The sequence below is a fragment of the Dendrobates tinctorius genome, unplaced genomic scaffold (assembly GCF_039654945.1).
Source record: "Dendrobates tinctorius isolate UK_male_01 unplaced genomic scaffold, ASM3965494v1 ptg000151l, whole genome shotgun sequence".
Taxonomy (NCBI): domain Eukaryota; kingdom Metazoa; phylum Chordata; class Amphibia; order Anura; family Dendrobatidae; genus Dendrobates; species Dendrobates tinctorius.
Window position 1 is genome coordinate 450,684 of NW_027361818.1, and position 23,974 is coordinate 474,657.

The 23,974-nt window shown below is 41.1% G+C and overlaps 3 non-coding genes across 3 annotated transcripts; 2 read left to right on the top strand and 1 right to left on the bottom strand.

Annotated features, from left to right (window-relative positions):
* Positions 1-873: 873 nt before the first annotated feature.
* On the top strand, positions 874-955 carry TRNAS-CGA (transfer RNA serine (anticodon CGA)). The gene has a single exon. It is a non-coding gene; the product is annotated as a tRNA-Ser (tRNA).
* Positions 956-9,430: 8,475 nt separating this feature from the next.
* On the bottom strand, positions 9,431-9,512 carry TRNAL-UAG (transfer RNA leucine (anticodon UAG)). Its single transcript has one exon. It is a non-coding gene; the product is annotated as a tRNA-Leu (tRNA).
* An 8,047-nt stretch (positions 9,513-17,559) lies between these two features.
* Positions 17,560-17,631, top strand: TRNAQ-CUG (transfer RNA glutamine (anticodon CUG)). The gene has a single exon. It is a non-coding gene; the product is annotated as a tRNA-Gln (tRNA).
* Positions 17,632-23,974: the final 6,343 nt, after the last annotated feature.

Consider the following 23,974-nt stretch of genomic DNA (forward strand, 5'->3'; position numbering starts at 1 on the left):
GGGGACACCCCTACTTTTGGAGCTAATTTAACATTCATCACACCCCTCTGCAGCACAATAGTCCTGTGAAAACCGGGACTGTTGGCAACTGTGCTGCCAACTCATCAATGCTTTTAAGCCAGAAAACTGGCATGAAATCTCAGAAAATTTGCAATTTTTTTACCCTACAGAAAGTCACACAAAATGTCTTGGCTGTTTCCCACCAGTTTGAAAAAGCTACAACTAAATGGGAGGAGCCAATCAAGGGCATGACCATACCCACCCATCAAATTTATCAAATTTTATAAGCCAGAAATGTTACACTAGCCTCTGATTGAAGTAGCATTTCTGGCACGGCGCACGGAAGTACATACCACTCAGAAAAGGTGGCAAAAGTATTAATTGGTGGGTGCTTAAGGAGCTTGAACTACTTCAAACTTAATTATTCGACCCCTATAGGAAGTAATAGAATGCACAGTACTAGAGATACCACATTTTTTTGAGACAGCACACTGGCACTATTAAGGAATCTAATTAAATTATTGAATTGATTTGAAGAAAATCGATTTCGGCTTGAAATTTACAAACTTCGGATTTGCTCAAATCTGAATTTTCTCTATTTGTTTCAGCCAAAACAAGTACAAATGTAAACAATTTAGCAGTTTTCGGAATTTAAAAGTTTTTTTTTTTTTTAAAAATGCTGTCACCATTTGGCATTGGTAATAGCCAACAGCAAAATATTCACAGTCAATTAAAGAAAAACAAAAAATAAAAAAAATAAAAACATATCTATGTCTAAAAAAAAAAGGCAGTTCTACTGGTCGACTAGGTGTCTCCAAAGTCACACAGTGACCGGTCATGGATGAGAACATTGTGAAGTGCAAACGATATAAAGCTGTGATGGCCGAGTGGTTAAGGCGTTGGACTCGAAATCCAATGGGGTTTCCCCGCACAGGTTCAAATCCTGTTCACAGCGCAAATTTGTAGAATTTTTGATAAACAAAGATAATTAATCAAGGGAACTTAATTAAAACAGGTATATGAGATTTGTAAAAGGAAATTGCAATGAACTACAAATACTAAATGTGACAAGTTGGGGGGGTAAATAATAATACACAGCAATTCTAAAAAATGTTTTGGGCTTTTGTTTATAGCATACATCATGCGGGATAACAAAATATTTTAACTCCTTCTGGACATCTGCTATAAACGTATAGCAGGTGTGTGTGTATGGAAGGAGCTCAGTAGCTGGGACCACACCATACAAGGTGGGTGCCAGCTGTGTTCTACAGCCAGAACCTGCCTCTGACAGCAGCGATTAGAGCTGGCTCCGTTTGCTGCAGTTTTACTACATAAATGCTGTGGTCAATCTCTGACAGTGACATTTAAATGTTGCAATCTGGGGAGGGGGTCTAATCGGATGGATCGCCTTGACAGCTGAGGACCTACTGAAGACCCCCATGGTTGCTATCTTTGTATATGTTTGAAGCTTAGCTGGGCATTCATAGGAGATTGTTAATTTTGATGAATTATTGCAGTGTATAGTACAATCCATCGAACAAAGAAAAGTTCTAGAATGGACTAAAAAAGCATAAAAGCTTAAATTATAAATACAAAAATAAAGAAGTTTAACCCCTTTAACCCCTTCATGACCCAGCCTATTTTGACCTTAATGACCTGGCCATTTTTGGCAATATTGACCAGTGTCCCTTTATGAGGTAATAACTCAGGAATGCTTCAACGGATCCTAGCGATTCTGAGATTGTTTTTTCGTGACATATTTGGCTTCATGTTAGTGGTAAACTTAGGTCAATAATGTTTTCATTTATTTGTGAAAAAAACGGAAATTTGGCGAAAATTTTGAAAATTTCGCAATTTTCACATTTTTAATTTTTATTCAGTTAAACCAGAGAGTTATGTGACACAAAATAGTTAATAAATAACATTTCCCACATGTCTACTTTACATCAGCACAATTTTGGAAACAAAATTTTTTTTTGTTGGGAAGTTATAAGGGTTAAAAGTTGACCAGCGATTTCTCATTTTTACCACAAAATTTACAAAACCATTTTTTTTAGGGACCACCTCACATTTGAAGTCACTTTGAGGGGTCTATATGGCAGAAAATACCCCAAAGTGACACCATTCTAAAAACTGCACCCCTCAAGCTACTCAAAACTATATTCAAGAAGATTATTAACCCTTCTGGTGCTTCACAGCTACTAAAGCAATGTGGAAGGAAAAAATGAACATTTTAATTTTTCCAATAAAAAATTTCTTTTAGCATCAATTTTTTCATTTTCACACAGGCAACAGGATAAAATGGATCCTAAAATTTGTTGGGCAATTTCTCCTGAGTACACCGATACCTCATATGTGGTCATAAACCACTGTTTGGGCGCACGGCAGGGCTCAGAAGGGAAGGAGCGTCATTTGACTTTTTGAATGGAAAATATGCTGGAATATTTAGCGGTTGCCATGTCGCGTTTGGAGAGTCCCTGTGCGCCTAAACATTGGAGCTTCCCCACAAGTTACCCCATTTTGGAAACTAGACTCTCCAAGGAACTTATTTAGATGCATAGTGAGCACTTTGAACCGCCAGGTGCTTCACAAATTGATCCATAAAAAAAGAAAAAGGACTTTTTTTTCACAAAAATTTTCTTTTAGCCTCAGTTTTTTCATTTTCACATGGGCAGTGGGATAAAATGGATCCTAAAGTTTGTTGGGCAATTTCTCCTGAGTGCACAGATACCTCATATGTGGTCATAAACCACTGTTTGGGCACACGGCAGGGTCCCGAAGGGAAGGAGCACCATTTGACTTTTTGAATGGAAAATTAGCTCCAATCGTTAGTGGACACCATGTCGTGTTTGGAGAGCCCCTGTGTGCCTAAACATTAGAGCTCCCCCACAAGTGACCCCATTTTGGAAACTAGACCACCCAAGGAACTTTTCTAGATGTGTGGTGAGGACTTTGAACCCACAAGTGCTTCACAGAAGTTTATGACGCAGAAAAGTGAAAATAAAAAAATAATTTTTTTTCCTCAAAAATGATTTTTTAGCCCGCTATTTTTTATTTTCACAAGGCTAACAGGAGAAATTGGACCACAAAAGTTGTTGTGTAATTTGTCCTGAGTACACCGATACCCCATATGTCAGGGGAAACCACTGTTTGGGCGCATGGGAGAGCTCAGAAGGGAAGGAGCGCAATTTTGGAATGCAGACTGATGGGATGTTCTGCGGGCATCATGTTGCGTTTGCAGAGCCCCTGATGTGCCTAAACAGTAGAAACCCCCCACAAGTGACCCCATTTTGGAAACTAGACCCCCCAAGGAGCTTATCTAGATGTGTAGTGAGCACTTTGAACCCCCAAGTGCTTCACAGAAGTTTATAAACGCAGAGCCATGAAAATAAAAAATCATTTTTTTTTCTCAAAAATGATTTTTTAGCCCGCTATTTTTTATTTTCACAAGAGTAACAGGATAAATTGGACCCCTAAAGTTGCTGTTCAGTTTGTCCTGAGTACGGTGGCACCCCATATGTGGGAGGGAACCACTGTTTGGGCGCACGGCAGGGCTCAGAAGGGAAGGAGCGCCATTTGACTTTTTGAATGGAAAATTAGCTCCAATCGTTGGCGGACACCATGTCGTGTTTGGAGAGGCCCTGTCTGCCTACACTTTGGAGCTCCCCCACATATCACCCCATTTTGGAAACTAGACCCCCTAAGGAAGTTATCTAGATGCATAGTGAGCACTTTGAACCCCCAGGTGCTTTACAGAAGTGTATAACGCAGAGCTGTGAAAATAAAAATATTTTTTTTCCTCAAAAAATGATTTTTTTAGCCCGCTATTTTTTATTTTCACAATAGTAACAGGAGAAATTGGACCCCAAAAGTTGTTGTCCAGTTTGTCCTGAGTACGCTGGTACCCCATATGTGGGGGGGGACCACTGTTTGGGCACACATCGGGGCTCGGAAGGGAAGTAGTGACGTTTTGAAATACCGACTTGATGGAATGGTCTGCGGGCGTCATGTTACGTTTGCAGAGCCCCTGATGTGCCTAAACAGTGGAAACCCCCCACAAATGACCCCATTTTGGAAACTAGACCACCCAAGGAACTTATCTAGATATGTGGTGAGCATTTTGAACCCCCAAGTGCTTCACAGAAGTTTATAACGCAGAACCGTGAAAATAAAAAAATCTTTTTTTTCCTCAAAAAATGATTTTTTAGCCCGCAATTTTTTATTTTCACAAGGTTAACAGGATAAATTCGACCCCAAAAGTTGTTGTACAGTTTGTCCTGAGTACGCTGGTACCCCATATGTGGGGGGGACCACTGTTTGGGCACACATCGGGGCTCGGAAGGGAAGTAGTGACGTTTTGAAATACCGACTTGATGGAATGATCTGCGGGCGTCATGTTACGTTTGCAGAGCCCCTGATGTGCCTAAACAGTGGAAACCCCCCACAAGTGACCCTATTTTGGAAACTAGACCCCCCAAGCAACTTATCTAGATGTTTGATGAGCACTTTGAACCCCCAAGTGCTTCACCGAAGTTTATAACTCGGAGCCGTGAAAAAAAAAAAATCATTTTTTTTCACGAAAATCATTTTTTTAGCCCCCAATTTTTTATTTTCCCAAGGGTAACAAGAGAAATTAGACTCCCAAAGTTGTTGTGCAATTTTTCCTGAGTACGCTGATACCCCATATGTGGGGGTAAACCACTGTTTGGGCACACGTCGGGGCTCGGAATGGAGAGAGTGCTGTTTGACATTTTGAACGCAAAATTGGCTGGAATAAATCGTGGCGCCATGTCGCGCTCGGAGACCCCGTGATGTGCCTAAACAGTGGAAACCCCTCAATTCTAACTCCAACCCTAACCCCAACACACGCCTAACCCTAATCCCACCCTAATAATAACCCTAACCACAGCCCTAACGCCAACACACCCCTAACCCTAATCCCAACTCTAACCCTAACTACAAGCCTAACCCTAATCCCAACCCATCCCTAACCCTAATTCCAGCCCTAACCCTAATTCTAGCCCTAACCCTAACCCTAATTCCAACCCTAACCCTAACCCTAATTCCAACCCTAATTTTAACCCTAATTTTAACCCTAATTCTAGCCCTAACCCTATTTCTAACCCTAACCCTATCTGTAACCCTTATTCCAACCCTAACCCTAATTCCAACCCTAACCCTAGTTCGAACCCTAAATGGAAAAAAAAATATTTTTTTTATTTTATTATTTGCACCTGGCTATGGGGGTGATAAAAGGGGGGTGTATTTACTTTTTTTTCCTTTTGATCACTGTGAGAGTGTATCACAGTGATCAAAATGAAAAATGAACGGGCAACCGGCAAATTCATGGGCGCCGCCATCTTGGACAATGGCAGGCGCACTGCGCATGCGCCCGCCATTTTGCAAGATGGCGGCGCCCATGATCCGGACGCCGGGAGCCACGGCGGGACACTGGGAGCACCATCGGAGGTCCCAGGGGGGATCGGAAGGTGGGAGGAAGTGATAGGAAGGGGAGGGGGAGCAGATGATGACGGCGGCGAACGATCGCCGCCGTCCATCGGTGGCGGGGGCCGATCGGCCCCGCCAGTCGGTGTGTGGGGGGGGTCGGGGGTCAGTGTCCAGCCATGTCCGATGCTATTGCAGCATCGGCCATGGCTGGATTGTAATATTTCACCAAATTTCATTGGTGAAATATTACAAATCGCTCTGATTGGCTGTTTCACTTTTAACAGCCAATCAGAGCGATCGTAGGCACGTGGGGGCTAAGCCACGCCCCCAGGGATTAACTCTAGAGTGTCCTTTGTGTGCGGGTCGGGTGACCTTTCAGTGACCCCGGTCACCCGACCCGCAGGGGGGCTATTTATAGCATGACGCCTACGTAGGCGTCATAGGTCGTTTGGGCACGACTTTTCATGACGCCTACGTAGGCGTCATGGGTCGTGAAGGGGTTAACCCTGAAGGTGGTTTGCACATTAATGACCCGGACAATTTTTACAATTCTGACCACTGTCACTTTATGAGGTAAGAATTCTAGAACACTTCCATGGATCCCGGTGAATCTGACATTGTTTTCTCATGACATATTGTACTTCATGATAGTGGTAAAATTTCTATGACTTGTATTTATTTGTGAAAAAAAAATGGAAATTTGGCAAAAATTTTGAACATTTTGCCATTTTCAAACTTTGAATTTTTATACCCTTAAATTACCGTATTTATTTACAGCGCAGGAGTAGCAGATGAATACTCCCATCTGCCGCTCCTGCTGTCACTGTTATTAGCAGCAGCAGGGTTAGGCTGATGGGAATAATAGTCCCATCAGCTGCCGCCTGCTCTCTCTTTTGTTATTTAAATGTAACTCTAATCATTCTCCCCTGCTTGCGCTGATCATTGGCAGAGCAGGGGAGAATGATAAGAGCCGTGTTCAGTACCCTGTGCTGGGGAACAGCGCTTACCGTAACACTTCTTCCCCAGCGCAGATGCGTGTCATATCGATGACATCCATGTGTACTATGTGTTTGCACGTGTGCTGGATGTTTTGTGGCACGTGCTGACATTAAAAAAATGAACATGTCAGCATGTTTTGTCCATGTACACACGGTCCATGGAAACACACTGACATGTGCACAGACCCATTCACTTGAATAGGCAAATAGTGCTCTGTTCCTCCCAAGTCACTCTGCATGGCTAAGTAGCACTGTACAGCCACATATGGGGCATTGTGATGTTCAGTAGAAATTGAGGGACAAATTTTGCTGCCATTTTTATCCACTTCTTGTGTGAAAATGTAAAATCTTTGACAAAAACAAAATTTTGGTGGTAAAAATGTAATTATTTTGTCATCACTGCCCAATGGTATAAAATTCTGTGACACACCCATGGTGTCAATATGATCACTGCACCCCTGGATAAATTCATTGAGAGGTGTAGTAAATAAAATGGGGTCACTTATGGGGGATTCTGCTGTTTTTGGCACCTAATGGGCTCTCCCAAAGGGTCATGGCACCTGCAACCATAAGGCTGGAGTCACACTAACCTGCGCAAAATACGCTCCGTATTTTACATGCGTAATACGGATGACAGACCCCTAAACAGTGCTCCGTATGTCATCCGTAATCAAGGTGTGGTCGCGTATTTTGAGCGTGTCAGCATCCGTATGTAATCCGTATGGCATCCGTATGGTGAGATTTTCTCGCAGGCTTGCAAAATGGACATATAATGGAGCCCTATGACAGTTTTAATAAAGAAATGAAAGAATAGATATAGACACATAGAATGCATATAAATATATATATATATATATACAGTATATGTATTCTATGTGTCTATATCTATTCTTTCATTTCTTTATTAAAACTGTCAGTGTGAGTTTACTGTATAGCGCACTGAATTGCCGGCTTTGCTAAAAGACACCTGGTGCGTATTTCTCGCAAGTCACATGTGTGCTCCGTGTGTAATCCGTATTTTTTGCGCACCCATAGACTTGCATTGGCGTACTACGGGCGTAGTATGCTGACAATCGCAGCATGCTGCGAGTGGCACGGAGCGTAGGATACTGAGGAGAGATATACGCCTGGTGCGAGTGACCCCATAGAAAATCATTGGTCCGTGTCTAATGCGTGCTTTTTGCGCCTCTCACTCTCCCGTATTCCTCGCCAGTGTGACCCCGGCCTAACAGTAAAATCTGGTGTTCCTTGCCTTCTGAGCTCTGCCATGTGCTCAAACAGTGGTTTACCCCCACATATCAGGTATCAGCATATTCAGGACAAAAAGCATAATAACTTTTGGGGTCCAATTTCTTCTGTTACTTTTGGGAAAATAAAAAATTGGGGTCAAAAAGATAATTTTTGTGGAAAAAATATGATTTTTTTGTTTTTACAGTTCTGTGTTATAATCTTCTGTGAAGCACTTGGGGGTTCAAAGTGCTCACCACATATCTAGATAAGTTCCTTGGGGGGTCTAGTTTCCAAAATGGGGTCACTGCTTAGGTACATCAGGGGCTCTCCAAACTCGACATGGCGTCAGATCTTAATTCCATCCAATTTTGCGTTGAAAAAGTCAAACAGTGCTCCTTCCGAGCTCTGCCTTGCGCTCAAACAGTGGTTTATCCCCACATATGAGGTATCAGCATACTCAAGACAATTTGCACTACAACTTTGGGGTCCAATTTTTCCTGTTACTCTTGGGAAAATAAAAAAATTGTATCTGAAGTACATTTTTTCGTGAAAAAAGTTAAATGGTCATTTTATTTAAACATTCCAAAAATTCCTGTAACGCACCTGAAGGGTTAATAAACATCTTGAATGTGGTTTTGAGCACCTTGAGGGGTGCAGTTTTTAGAATGGTGTCAGATTTGGGTATTTTCTATCACATAGACCCATCAAAGTTACTTCAAATGTGATGTGGTCCCTAAAAAAAATGGTGTTGTAAAAATGAGAAATCACTGTTTAAATTTTAACCATTATAACTTCCTAACAAAAAAAATTCTGGCTCCAAAATTGCTCTGATGTAAAGTAAACATGTGGTAAATGTTACTCATTAAGATTTTTGTCTGAAATATCTGTGTGATTAAAGGGCATGAACATGCAAATTTGGAAAATTGCAAAATTTTGAAAATTTTAGCCAAATTTCCATTTTTTTCACAAATAAACGCAAGTCATATAAAAAAATTTAATGACTTTTATGAAGTACAATATGTCAGGAGAAAACAGTGTCAGAATCACCAGGATCAATGGAAACATTCCAGAGTTATTACCGCAAAAAGGGACAGTGGTCAGAATTGTAAAAATCGGCTTGGTCATTAACATGCAAACCACCCTTGGGGGTAAAGGGGTTAAAAGAATTAATCCTATAGTTAAACGGCACAATGAGAAAAAAATCAAAATCCCAGACCAAGATCACGACAAATGGAGAAGCTACACGTATCGGAAAATGGCAAACTTTTTGTTTTTTTTCACCACTTACATAAAACACAATTTATATATGTTTGGTGTCTGTGAACTTGCAATGACCTGAAGAATCATAATGACCAGTCAGTTTTAGCATTTAGCGAACATAGTAAAAAAAACAAACCCCAAAACAGTTGTGGAATTGCACTTTTTTTGCAATTTCACAGCAATTTAATTTTTTTCCCTGTTTTCCAGTACACAATAAGGTGAAACCAATGGTGTCGTGCAAAAGTACAACTTGTCCTGCAAAAAACAAGCCCTCACATGGCCATATTGACTGAAAATAAAAAAGTTATGGCTCTGGGTAGAAGTGGAGCAAAAAACAAAAACTCAAGATGATGAAAGGGTTTGACGTGTGAGTCCTCGCTGGTCTTCCTCCTCTTGTAATCCTAAATTCAAGTATAGCATGAACGTTTCCTCCTAAATCCCTGGTCGCCTTTTCTTCCAAATCCATTTCCTTCCTGTTGGTAAGAAATAAAAGTTGGCAGTGGTGGGATTCAAACCCACACCTCCAGAGAGACTGGAGCCTAAATCCAGCGCCTTAGACCGCTCGGCCACACTACCTTATGTGGATGGCTGCTTCTCTTTCAATCAGAATGTTGCTAATGATGTAAGAGGCAGAAAACAATTTATATCCAATTAGACAAAAAGAGAAACATTATTATACATGAGCAACATGGTTATCGGGGATTTGTGTGTTCATCAAGTCTGACTGCTCTAACTGTGAAGAACATTTTCCTGTTTAGCAGTCGGAATATCCTTTTTTCCATCCGTAATGAGTGCCCCCTGGTCCGTAGTATTGTCATTGGAAGGAATAAGTCCTGTGCGGTCCTCTGTATTGACCACACATATTTATACATGTAAATGAGATCTTCTCCGAGGTCTATTTCTTAACTTAACAAGCCCATTTTTTCAATTCTTGAACTTTTTTTTTACAGCACCTTCCCTTTAACACCTTAAGGACCAAACCACTTTATAGGTTAATTACCAAGCCTCATTTTTTAAATTTGACCACTGTCTCTTTATGAAGATATAACTCTGGAATGCTTCAACGGATCCCGGTGATTCTGAGACTTTTTTTCTCATGACATATTGTACTTCTTGATAGTGGTAAAATTTACTCTATGTGACTTGTGTTTACTTGATAAAACATCAGAAATTTGGCAAAAATTCTGAAAATTTCACAATTTTTAAACTTTTAATTCTTGTGTCCTTAAATCTCAGAGTCATATCACAGAAAATACTTAATAAATAACATTTTCCACATGTCTACTTTACATCAGCACAATTTTCGAAACCCAATTTTTTTGGGGAAAAAAGGGTTAAAGTTGACCAGTGATTTATCATTTTTACAACTAAATTTACAAAACCATTTTTTACGGACCACCTCACATTTGAAGTGACTTTGAGGGGCCTATATGACAGAAAATACCCAAAAGTGACACCGTTCTAAAAACTGCACCCCTAGAGGTGCTCAAAGTCACAATCAAAAAGTTTATTAACCATTCAGGTGCTTCACAGGAATTAATGCAATGTGGACGGAAAAAAATTAACATTTTCATGTTATTCACAAAAATGTTACCTATTACAATTTTTTTTATTCTTTACAAGGGTAACAGGAAAAGTTGAAATGCAAAATGTGTAGTGCAATTTCTCCTGAGTACAATGATACCCCATGTGTGAGGGTAAACTACTGTTTGTGCGCACAACAGGGCTCAGAAGGGAAGGAGCATTGCTTGACTTTTTGAATGCAAAATTGGCTGGAACGTGGATGCTATTTCGCATTTAGAGAGCCCTTGATGTGCCTAAACCATTGAAACCTGCCACAAGTGACCGAATTTTGGAACCCTCAAGGAAAGAATAAAGATGTGTAGTGAGCACCTTGTAACCCTCACAGAAATTTATAATATAGGGACATGAAAATAAAATAATAGAACTTTTCCTCAGAAAAATTTATTTTAGTTCCAATTTTTTTATTTTCATAAGGGTAACAGGAGAAAATAGGCTATATAGGTTTTTGAGCAATTTCTCTTGAGTATGCCAATACCCCATATGTGGTCAAAAACTACTTTTGAGGCAAGTGAAAAGCTCAGAAGGGAAGAGGTGCCATATTGTAGTTAGTTCAGCTTTGCTTTAATGGTTTGAGGGTGCCATGTCACCTTGTCAGAGCCCCAGAGTTGCCAGAACAGCAGAAACTCCCCTTTTTACTTCATTTTATAAACTACACCACCCAATAAAGTCATCTAAGGGTGCAGTGATCATATTGACACCACAGATGTGTCACAGAATGTTATACCATTGTGCTGTGGAAAAAAAATATTTACATTTTGGCTACAAAAATTTTGGTTTAACCCCAGATTTTATATTTTCTTGCCATGAAATAAGCAAAAATGGCACCAAAATGAATCACACAATTTCTACCGAGTGTAGAGATACCCCATATGTGGCTGTGCAGTACTGCTTAGCCATACGGAGAGACTCGGGAGGGACGGAGCGCTATTTGCCTATTTGAAGAGCAGAATCTCCCCTCAAGTGACCCCATTTTAAAATTATACCTCTGCCAAATGTGTGGATTCTAAATGTATGCCGTGGGGCTCAGAAAGGAGGGGGGCATTTGTATTTCTTTGGTGGGTTGGATTTGGGCATAGCGCTTTTCCAGAGCCTTTGTGCTACCAATAACATGGAAGCCTCCTATATTACCAGTCAGAGATGGCAGACCTGAGTGGGGACTTGCTTATTTTTGTGGATTGAGTTGAAGCTTTTATTGGGAACGTTTTATGTTACATTTGGGATCACAGTTATTTGGTGCACTACACCAGGGTTCCCCAACTCCAGTTCTCAAGGCCCACCAACAGATCATGATTTCAGGATTTCCTTAGTATTGCTCAGATACTGTGGTTGTTCTTTTTCTCTTTTTTTCCTATCGACAGAGTTGTTTTTGAATATTTACAGAATTATAGGTCACGTAACACGTAAATATCAAACTCACCAGTTTAATTATCCCATGGGGTAACTTGGGAATTCTTCGCCCTTTTATAGTTCTGCACTTCATATTTTATTTATTGAAGTACTATTTGTATAATCAGTGGCACGCCCTGATCGTATTAACCCCTTAATGACCGAGCCAATTTTGTCCGAAACCCGACCCCAATGCAAGTCAATGGGAAATAAAAGTCGGCATTGAGTGGATGAATGGCTACCAAACGAGCGGCGGATACCGTGTTTAGCCCTGCATACCAAATACCTACATGCCCCATATGGGCCTTGGACTACTGGGTTCTATACAGGCAGCACAAACAGGCAAATTGCTTTAGCGATTTAATGAAACCTATCTTTACCCCATGGAACATTCTCTCCATTAAGCACAATCAATATTGTTCCTAGTCGATTTACCAGCACAGTACGCCACAAGGCTAGCTGGAAGCACAGCACACACCTGCACTATACCTTAAAGCAGGAATCCACATAAAAAACTTTTTTCGTGGACTTGTATTTAATTATTATACCGTGACAGCAGTCGGCAGACTGACGAAGGCCGATTGCAGGCTGAAACGTCTTTTCTAGGACTGGACATTAATGAAAACCTCATTTATATAGGATCATTCTGTTGAGTGCCAAGTTACTTTATTATGGAAATTGCCTCTTCAGAAAGAAAGAGGACTTTTACTCTGCAGCGCCACCTATTAGTAGTAGCGATCCTTCAAGTCACAATCAACCCTTTAACGAGTCTTTTAATATGACTTAGGATAAAAGCCAAATCAGAATCTCAATTTGCAGACACGGTGTTTCGAGCTATTGGCTCTCGTCAGTGCAAAGTATGAGATCTGATTTGGCTAGGTGAGAGGCTCTGGACTGAGGTCTAAGTGGTAAGGTTTCTCCTTGCGGAGAGTGACATACCCGCTCTGGCTTGTCAAGGTAAGTTACTTTATTATTCACTTTGGTCTGGGTAACCTACTTGTGCACCTTGTGGTTGTGCCACGCTATACTTGGCATCTTTCCCATCAGCAGTAATCCAGGGAACAGGGTGAGCTAGGGCTCCCCTAGCATTAGGGAAAGGGGAGAAGCCTCTGGTCCGGGAACACCCAACAACAGAATCGTGACATTATTACTTCAGTGTGCAATATAATCATCTGTGAGCCTGAATGTTGCAAAATTCTAATACTGGTCAATCTGTCTCAAAGTCTACAAAATATCCTCCACATTTGACTAAAAAGCAATCATATTTTCCTTTTAATGATTTATTTTAGCTACATAAATAAAAGAAACAATGTAGGCAATTACTATTATTTATTTACAGATCACCATTGATTCCATGGTGCTGTACATGAGGGGCTCCATCCAAAATAAAAATATCACTTACAGTAGACAAACTAACAATGGTAGACTGGTACAGAGGAACGAGGACCCTGCCCTTGCGGGAATATATCCTACAGTTTGATGGGAAAGGAGACAGTAGGTTGGGGGCTGCAGTAGCTCCGATGGTGTTGAGGTGGCAACGTGGTCATTGCAGGTTGACCTCCTTGAAGAGATGAGTTTTCAGTTTCCATGTGAAGGATCCACATGTGGTGGATAATCGGACTTGTTGGGGCACAGAATTCCAGAGGATGGGGAATACACTGAAGAAGTCTTGGAGGCGAATGGCGAAAAACTTCACTCAGTAAAAATATTAGACTTCTACAAAGATCTAATGAGGTAAAGAATCTACCACACTTCTCAGTAGTTACTAGAGTTGAGCGATACCGTCCGATACTTCAAAGTATCGTATCGGATGGTATCGGCCGATCTTTAAAAAAAGTATCGGTATCGCCGATTCCGATACCGGAAGTCCCATTCAAGTCTATGGGACTTCCGGTATCGGAATAAGAAAAACCCTTTCCTGCCCTTGTACAGCCTCTCTGGGGTCTGTACGGGCCTTTCGGGGGGCTGTGCCGGCCTGCCAGGGGGTCTGTGCAGGCTCCGGTGGTCTGTGCCGGCCTGCCGGTGGTCTGTGCAGGCTCCGGGGGGCTGTGCCGGCCTGCCGGGGGGCTGTGCCGGCCTGCCGGGGGGCTGTGCAGGCTCCGGGGGGCTGTGCCGGCCTGCCGGGGGGCTGTGCCGGCCTGCCGGTGGTCTGTGCAGGCTCCGGGGGTCTGTGCAGGCATCGTCCGATGGGACTACAAGTCCCATCGGGCGATGCCTGCTACCATGACAGTGATTGACACATTAGCCAATGATGGGACAGTAGTAGTCCCATCATCCGGCTAATGTGTTAAATGTAAAAAAAAATAAAAAAAAAATAAAAATTACATGCTACATACATACAACATGCATACTACATACATGCTACATTCATACTACATACTACATACATGCTACATTCATACTACATAAATACTACATGCAACATACATACTACATATATACTACATGCATGCTACATACATACTGCATGCTACATACATACCACATATATACTACATACATACTACATGCATGCTACATGCATGCTACATGCTCCATACATAACACATATATACTACATGCATGCTACATACATACTACATGCTACATACTACATATATACTACATGCATGCTACATACATACTACATGCTACATACATACTACATATATACTACATGCATGCTACATACATACTACATGCTACATACATACTACATATATACTACATACATACTACATACATACTACATGCATGCTACATGCATGCTACATGCATACTACATACATACTACATGCTACATACATACCACATATATACTACATACATACAATACATTCATACAATACATACATAGACATACAGTACATATAACATAGAGTAACATACTTACCAATACTTGTCACATTGTTCCCCGAAGCCATTGTCTTTTCCGGAATAAATATTAACATAACAAACCACAAAAATACTCACCCACGATCCGAAGCAGTCCACGAGTTTGTCCCACGACGATCTTGGGTAGAGAACTGCAGCATCAGCTGTTGCTGCCGTTCTCTACGGGCTGCAGGAATCCAATGACGGAAGGTAGGTATCCTTCCGCACTGTATTCCTCCGCCACTTAAAAAAAAAAAAAGTCCCTAGTCTCACTTTATGCCATTGCTGTGTGGGAATTTCCCACGCAGCAATGGCATAAAGTGAGACTAGGGACTTTTTTTTTTTTTAAGTGGCGGAGGAATACAGTGCGGAAGGATACCTACCTTCCGTCATTGGATTCCTGCAGCCCGTAGAGAACGGCAGCAACAGCTGATGCTGCAGTTCTCTACCCAAGATCGTCGTGGGACACACTCGTGGACTGCTTCGGATCGTGGGTGAGTATTTTTGTGGTTTGTTATGTTAATATTTATTCCGGAAAAGACAATGGCTTCGGGGAACAATGTGACAAGTATTGGTAAGTATGTTACTCTATGTTATATGTACTGTATGTCTATGTATGTATTGTATGAATGTATTGTATGTATGTAGTATATATGTGGTATGTATGTAGCATGTAGTATGTATGTAGTATGTATGTAGCATGCATGTAGCATGTAGTATGTATGTAGCATGCATGTAGTATATATGTAGTATGTATGTAGTATATATGTAGTATGTATGTAGCATGTATGTAGTATGTATGTGGTATGTATGTAGCATGTAGTATGTATGTAGCATGCATGTAGTATATATGTAGTATGTATGTAGCATGTAGTATGTATGTAGTATGTATGTAGTATGTATGTAGTATGTATGTGGCATGTAGTATGTATGTAGCATGCATGTAGTATGTATGTAGCATGCATGTAGTATGTATGTAGTATGTAGCATGTATGTAGTATGTATGTGGTATGTATGTAGCATGTAGTATGTATGTAGCATGCATGTAGTATATATGTAGTATGTATGTGGTATGTATGTAGCATGCATGTAGCATGCATGTAGCATGCATGTAGTATGTATGTAGTATGTATGTAGCATGCATGTAGTATGTATGTAGCATGCATGTAGTATGTATGTAGTATGTATGTAGTATGTATGTAGCATGCAGTATGTATGTAGCATGTATGTAGTATATATGTAGTATGTATGTAGTATATATGTAGTATGTATGTAGCATGTAGTATGTATGTAGCATGTAGTATGTATGTAGCATGCATGTAGTATGTATGTAGCATGTAGTATGTATGTAGCATGCATGTAGTATGTATGTAGCATGTATGTAGTATGTATGTAGTATATATGTAGTATGTATGTAGCATGTAGTATGTATGTAGCATGCATGTAGTATGTATGTAGTATTTTTTTTTTTTTTTTTTTAACATTTAACACATTAGCCGGATGATGGGACTACTACTGTCCCATCATCGGCTAATGTGTCAATCACTGTCATGGTAGCAGGCATCGCCCGATGGGACTTGTAGTCCCATCAGACGATGCTTGCACAGACCCCCGGACATCAGCACAGCCCCCCGGCAGGCCGGCACAGCCCCCCGGCAGGCCGGTACAGACCCCCACAGGGTGCACAGACCACCGGCAGGCCGGCACAGCCCCCCGGCAGGCCGGTACAGACCCCCACAGGGTGCACACACCACCGTCAGGCCGGCACAGCCCCCCGGCAGGCCGGTACAGACCCCCACAGGGTGCACAGACCACCGGCAGGCCGGCACAGCCCCCCGGCAGGCCGGTACAGACCCCGGGCAGTCCACACAGCCCCCCGGCAGGCCGGCACAGCCCCCCGGCAGGCCGGCAGAGACCCCCGGAAGGCCCGAAATGACGGCGCATCATGATGCGCACACACCGCGCATCATGATGACGTCAGTCTGTCAATCAACTTTGAACTTCCGATTCCGATGCCGAATTCCGATATTGAAAAAATATCGGAAGTCGGTATCGGAATTCCGGTACAGCAAGTATCGGCCGATACCCGATACTTGCGGTATCGGAATGCTCAACACTAGTAGTTACACATTACAAGCAGCTGTGCGTCTGTGTATGATAGAAAGAGATTTCCACACTTGTCACCCAACCAGAGACAGGGTGAGAAAACCAGTGAAGTGATAAGATCAAAGTGCAATTGGCTTCAGGTAAAAGCCCTTATCTTACTGGACACTGGTGTAATCTCTGATGTAATGACTGTTGTTCTTAGCAGGCACCTTGTATTGTAATTTCACACTTCATCATGTGATTAACAAATCAAATATCTTCCCACTGCAGGGAAGTCAGGATTTAGTTATCAAACAATGGCATCTAAAATCTCATAAAATACAGGGCTATACTGTAGCGGGGATGGGGTATAGTTTGGCATAGGCTGTTTTTACCCCTTGTATAGTTTGGTCTAGGACAGTTTATACACACTGGGGTTAAATCTGGACAGGGGTTAATTTGCTACTATCACTGGGTATACTTACAGCACCATAATACAAGATCATATAATTATGTCTAGTTGGAACCCAAACATTTTTCCTGCTAATTAACATTGACGGCGATTCTGTTGAAATTTCCAGTTTTGGATCAAAACGCCGGTGTCTTATTTCTGTCTTGTAGACTAATTTCAGTGGAACCAAGAAGGGTATGGTGTGCTTTTCCTTCTTACTCTGTCTTCTCACTTGACAAAAGTAATGTCCTAGGTGTTGCAGCTGGTTCCATGGTGTAATGGTTAGCACTCTGGACTCTGAATCCAGCGATCCGAGTTCAAATCTCGGTGGGACCTGCATTTATTTTTGTTCATAATTTCTTGAGTTTGTCAATTGCCAATTTCTGTTCAGGTCAGAAGAGAACATTGGATCTTTCAGCCACTTTTCAGATTTCAGAAGAAATTTGAATGCGTGAAAAATGTACTTAATATCTGCATTAAAAATATTCAAAATCTTCATTTTCACTGGTAACAGAACACATTTGACATTAGCAATTAGAAATATATTTGGTAATGATAGTAAGTAAGTCACGAGAGACCGTATTGAAAAATTAGTTGGCAACAATTGCTAATCCAGCACCATAGAACACTCGACCTCCCTACCTGATAAGTTCCCACAATGTTTCACTTGTTGATGGAGTCATTCAAGGTATCAAAAATTGCAGCTTGACTAAAGTGATAGAAAGCTACATGTGCCTGATAGGTGAGAGAAATTACTAACGTTTCCGTCACTTTCTTACTCTCTCCTTTGTGCCTTTGAAGTTCAGTCGTCCTTTGGATTCTCGACACAGAGGAAACTGTTTCTAGGCCGTTCTATAGCAAAATGTCACCCCATGAGTTGACCAGATTGGTGAGGATGAAGAGACCGGAGCAAGATCATCCATGGAGCTCCGATCACGTAAAAAATCTATTGGTCACTTAATTTGATGACATCGTAAGGGAGGAAAGAATACACTCCTCCCCATCATTATGGCATAAGACTAAAAAAACAAAGGAGGCATCTAATAGTAATGGCGTCTACAGTTATGAACAAAAGTATATTAAAAGCAGAGCACAAATCCAGATGTCATAATTAATGGTCAGCTTACGGACTGTTTATTCAAGCTAGTCAAGTCAAGCAGCCTGGTTCTGTGGATGTCTGTGCCTCGAGCTGTTCATCCGACCTCCATAGATCTAAACAGGCAGCAGTAATGTGATCTCTCAGTGATTGATCAGTTTTATTCATTTGGAGCAAGATGATCAGGACCTAGGCCTGACTGTTTAATCATCTGGCCGTGGAAAGCTATATAGACTAAATTCACAACCCAGAAAAAGGGAGTCCTACCCTTACAAGTAGAAAGTGCAAAAAACTAAAGTAAAACCAAAGAAATGATCTGATACACTATGACCATTAACAGTCAGAACCTAAGATAAAAACAGTGAGCAAACACCCTGCAGTTAATAAATAATTAGTAATTATACATATAAATATCATAGAGGATGAAATAAACACTATTTTGATAAAAAAAAGCTAGAAGCCATCCCACCGCACCAAGGTGCACCTAATAAGGATGGTCCTACCTCTAGTGGAAAACCTCTACATGTGCCAGCAGACCTCAATAGAAGGAGGCACAGCAGGATCTAGGCCTGACTGTTTAATTACCAGCCCATGGAAAGCTAAATGCATAGCCTAGAAAGCGGTGGCCTGGCCCTGTATATACATAGTACAAAAAAAACAAAGAAATGAGAATTTACCCTAGAGTCTAACATGGAGACATTTTATAACTTAATCCAAAGACACCAAGAAAGTCAGCAAAATCTAAGGTTCCACCGAGCGTCGAACTCAGATTGCTGGATTCAAAGTCGAGAGTGCTAACCATCACACCATGGAACCTGCTTAGCCAGCCTCACCTGACTCTCAGCTTTCACATGCGAGCAAGAATCATACACACCTGTAATTAATAATAATACTACAAACTAATGAAAGAATCTGTTTTTCTCTGTTGGGTGCATTAGGGACTTTTCCTGACTATTTTTCCTTTCAAATACTGTAGTATTGCAATAGAATATTTGTCAGATGTCTCCAATGAAGATAAAGATATTTGTTAAACTTCTCATTTATTAACATTTCATCAGATATTGTTAAAGTGGCAGAAAGATCCAATCTTCTCTTCTGATGTGAATAGAAATTGAAAATCAGTCTACTAGAAAAATTAACACACTATAGTGTCCTCAGCACTGCTATAATGGCACTTCTATAACTATAAACACATCCACAGGGAAATAAGATGTAACTAATATCCCAGAAAAATAAAGCGAACCAATAAATATTCTGTGATAAAATCACAATATTTTTATTTCATGAAAAAAGAATTAAAAAAGACCACATGTCATTTTAAACATAATATACCCCTAGGGGAAAATTACACAGCCCAAAATGTCATAATCCAATTAGTCAATATATTAAATATATCATAATTTAAATGTCACAGGAGGTATAATCAAAAAAAACGCTTCCTGATGTTAATTTCAAATATCATTATATAAAGTTAACAATTAAAATAATTAACTCCATAATACACATCAATAAGGTCTATAATATAGTCTCCATAAATGCAATAATTTTATCCACAAGATGTTATATAATAATCCAAGCAGGAGACACCGAAAAAATATACATATAAGATAGAAGCAGTTGTTACACAGTATGGAATATAAGTATAAAACTTAATTACCCTCTCTGCAATATGACCATAAATAGGAGCCGTGCAAGAGACCCCCACGCCCCGGAAGAAGCAAGAGGGCGAAACGCGCGTCAGGGCGCGGGGGTCTCTTGCACGGCTCCTATTTATGGTCATATTGCAGAGAAGGTAATTAAGTTTTATATTTATATTCCATACTTTGTAACAACTGCTTCTATCTTATATGTATATGTTTTCGGTGTCTCCTGCTTGGATTATTATATAATATCTTGTGGATAAAATTATTGCATGTATGGAGACTATATCATAGACCTTATTGATGTGTATTATGGAGTAAATTATTTTAATTGTTAACTTTATATAATGTTATTTGAAATTAACATTAGGAAGCGTTTTTTTGATTATACCTCCTGTGACATTTAAATTATGATATATTTAATATATTGATTAATTGGATTATGAAATTTTGGGCTGTGTAATTTTCCCCTAGGGGTATAATATGTTTAAAATGACATGTGGTCTTTTTTAATTCTTTTTTCATGAAATAAAAATATTGTGATTTTATAACAGAATATTTATTGGTTCGCTTCATTTTTCTGGGATATTAGTTACATCTTATTTCCCTGTGGATGTGTTTATACTAGAAAAATTAGCAAAATGAAATTCCAGGATCGTACAAAATTGGCAGTCAGAATTCTGGATTCCATTCCCTAACCATTCCCCTATTACATATCCGTGAATTTATTTGACTAAGGGTGGTTTTACGCTTACCGCATTTTTTGCTTTCCATTATTGCTGCCCGTTTTTGCTGGCATTTTTTGTTATGTTATGTATCGCAATAACGGGCTGCAAGAAAAGTTTGTGGATCGCCTTTTTTTCCAATACTATAGAAATAGTATTGGAGAAAAAAAGCAATCCGAAAAACTGGAAGTGGACGGAGTGCCGCAAAAACAAACTTCCCATTGATTTCAATGAGCGCCGAGTCCGTACGCCGTGAAAAATATCGAGCAAGCTCGATATTTTTTCTTGGCCGTATGTACGACCCTAACGGCCATACGGCACACGGTGCACCATTGATTTTTTGCTGGCAAATTTTGCGGCCCCAAAGAAATGCATTTGGGCCGCAAAATCGGACCGCAAAAATACGGTAAGTGTAAAACCTCCCTTACCTACATAGCGCATCATCACTTTGCAGATGATTTCAGGTTGAGGAATGTTTGGGTTTTTCTAGTGAAAAGTCAAAAAATTGTTTAGAAGACTAAAAAAGGTACTAGTTTTTTCAACCCCCTTACATCACAATCCATATTAACATCCCCATGAAAGGTCATTAGTAGGAAAAATATTTATAAAGTTAAAATTAATGTTACTCTTTAATAATTTATGACATCGATAGGAAGTGAGCATGATGGCAGTCCATTCCCACCAATCTCTTCGATTAGAGCTGGAATTAAGCAATGTACGGGGAGGAACCCAACAACTCCATCATTTCTTAGTGGCTGATGCCAAGGACTGGAGTTTAGTTACTTCTCAAGTGGGTCAGCACTCATTTTCTTGCTCATTCACAAAGGCCAATGAATCCAGATTTGGAGAATAATCATTATTATTATTATTATATATTTATATAGCGCCATTTATTCCATGGCGCTTTACATGGGAAAAGGGGAAATATTGACAAGTACAATAAACATGTGCAAGACAAGGGACACACAAGTACAGAAGGAGAGAGGTCCCTGCCTGCAAAGGCTCACAGTCTACAGGGATGGGTGAGGATACACTAGGAGAGGGTAGAGCTGGTTGTGCGGTGATTCAGTAGACCGAGGATCATTGCAGGCTGTAGGCTTGCTGGAACAGGTGGGTCTTCAGGTTCTTCTTGAAGGATTCCATTGTTGGTGAGAGTCTGATGTGTTGCGGCAGAGAGCACGGGAGAAGTCTTGTATGCGGTTGTGGGAAGAAGAGATGAGGGGGGAGTATAGAAGGAGATCTTGAGAGGATCGAAGGTTGCGTGTGGTAGGTACCGGGAGACCATGTCACAGATATATGGAAGAGACAGCTTGTGGATGGCTTTGTATGTCATGGTTAGGGTTTTGAACTGGAGCCTCTGGACAATAGGAAGCCAGTGAAGGGCCTCGCATAGGGGGGAGGCTGGGGAATAGCGAGGAGACAGGTGGATTAGTCAGGCAGCAGAGTGTAGGATGGACTGGATTGGTGTAAAAGTGCTGGAGGGGAGACCAGTGAGTAGGAGGTTGCAGTAGTCGAGGCGAGAGATGATAAGGGTGTGCATTAGTGTTTTTGTGGTTTCATGGTTGAGGAATGCGTGGATCTGGGAAATATTTTTGAGTTGAGGCAGCAGGAGGAGGCAAGGGCTTGGATATGTGGTTTGAAAGAGAGGGCAGAGTTGAGGATCACCCCAAAGCACCAAGCGTGCAGGACTGGGGAAAGCGAGCAGTCATGGACATTGATGGATAAGTCTGGTGGAGGGGTAGAGTGAGATGGGGGAAAGATGATGAATTCTGTTTTGTCCATGTTCAGTTTGAGAGAGCGAGCAGAAAAGAAGGCTGAAATAGCAGACAGACATTGTGGGATTGTGGTCAGTAAGGAGGTGAGGTCAGGTCCAGATAGGTACATCTGTGTGTCATCAGCGTAGAGGTGGTACTGCAAGCCGTGCGATTCTATGAGCTGTCCCAGGCCAAAGGTGTAGATGGAGAAGAGTAGGGGTCCAAGCACTGAGCCTTGTGGAACACTGACAGACAGGGGGCAAGGTGAGGAGATGGTGTGTGAGAGGGAGACACTAAATGTTCAGTCTGTTAGGTATGATGAGATCCAGGATAGGGCCACTTCTGTGATGCCAAGAGATGAGAGAATCTGTAGGAGGAGGGAATGGTCCATGGTGTCGAAGGCAGAAGACAGGTCCAGGAGAAGAAGGACAGAGTAGTGTCGCTTGCTCTTGGCGGTTAGTAGATCATTAGTGACTTTAGTTAGGGCAGTTTCAGTTGAGTGATGCGGTCGGAAGCCAGATTGTAACTGGTCAAAGAGGGAACAGGAGGAGAGGTTGGAGGACAGTTCAAGATATACATGCTGTTCCAGTAGTTTTGAGGCGTAAGGGAGAAGAGATATCGGGTGATAGTTAGACATAGAGGATGTGTCGAGGGAGGGCTTTTTGAGGATGGGTGTGATTGAGGCATATTTGAAGGATGAGGGAAAGACATCATTTGTAAGAGAAAGGTTGAAAAGGTGTGTTAGAGTTGGGATGAAGACTGTGGCAAAGTTAGGGATGAGGTGGGACGGGAGCGGGTCAAGTGCACAAGTGGTGAGGTGTGATCTTTACAGGAGGGTGGAGAGCTGATCTTCTGTCATGGTGGAGAAGCTGGTTTTGGAAGAACAGAGCTGAACGGCTAAGAGGGGCATTGAGGGCTGCGGGCCAAAGCTTTCTCTGATCGCATCGATCTTCTGCTTAAAGAAGGAGGCAAAGTCTTCAGCAGAAATGAGAGGAGATCATTAATAAGATGGTTGTGTCCACATCCCTGATTTACACGTGCTAAAATGGGTATTCAGTGTCTAAATATTATGATGCAAGTATTACCAACCAAAATATTGCATCTTGACTAAAGTGATTGAAAAATACAGATGCCAGATAGGTGACTAAGAAAAAGTTCTATCGCTTTTTAACTTTATCAGTGAAATTCTGTCATCCTTTGCCTTCTCAACACAGGAAAAATTGTGTATTCTTACTGTACCATAGTACATGGTTATATAATTATCTGTCTGGAACCTGAACATATTTCCTAATACTTTACATTCACATTGGTGTGGATTGGGATGTATGTGTCCAGTGTGGCCTGAAAACACCGGTGTCCTATTTCTGTCCTGTAAACTATTTTTATGGGAGCCAAGAAGGAAATCATATTCTAGCTTCTCTTTCTGGCACCCTACTGTAAGAACCAAAGTTCTCCATCACTTGG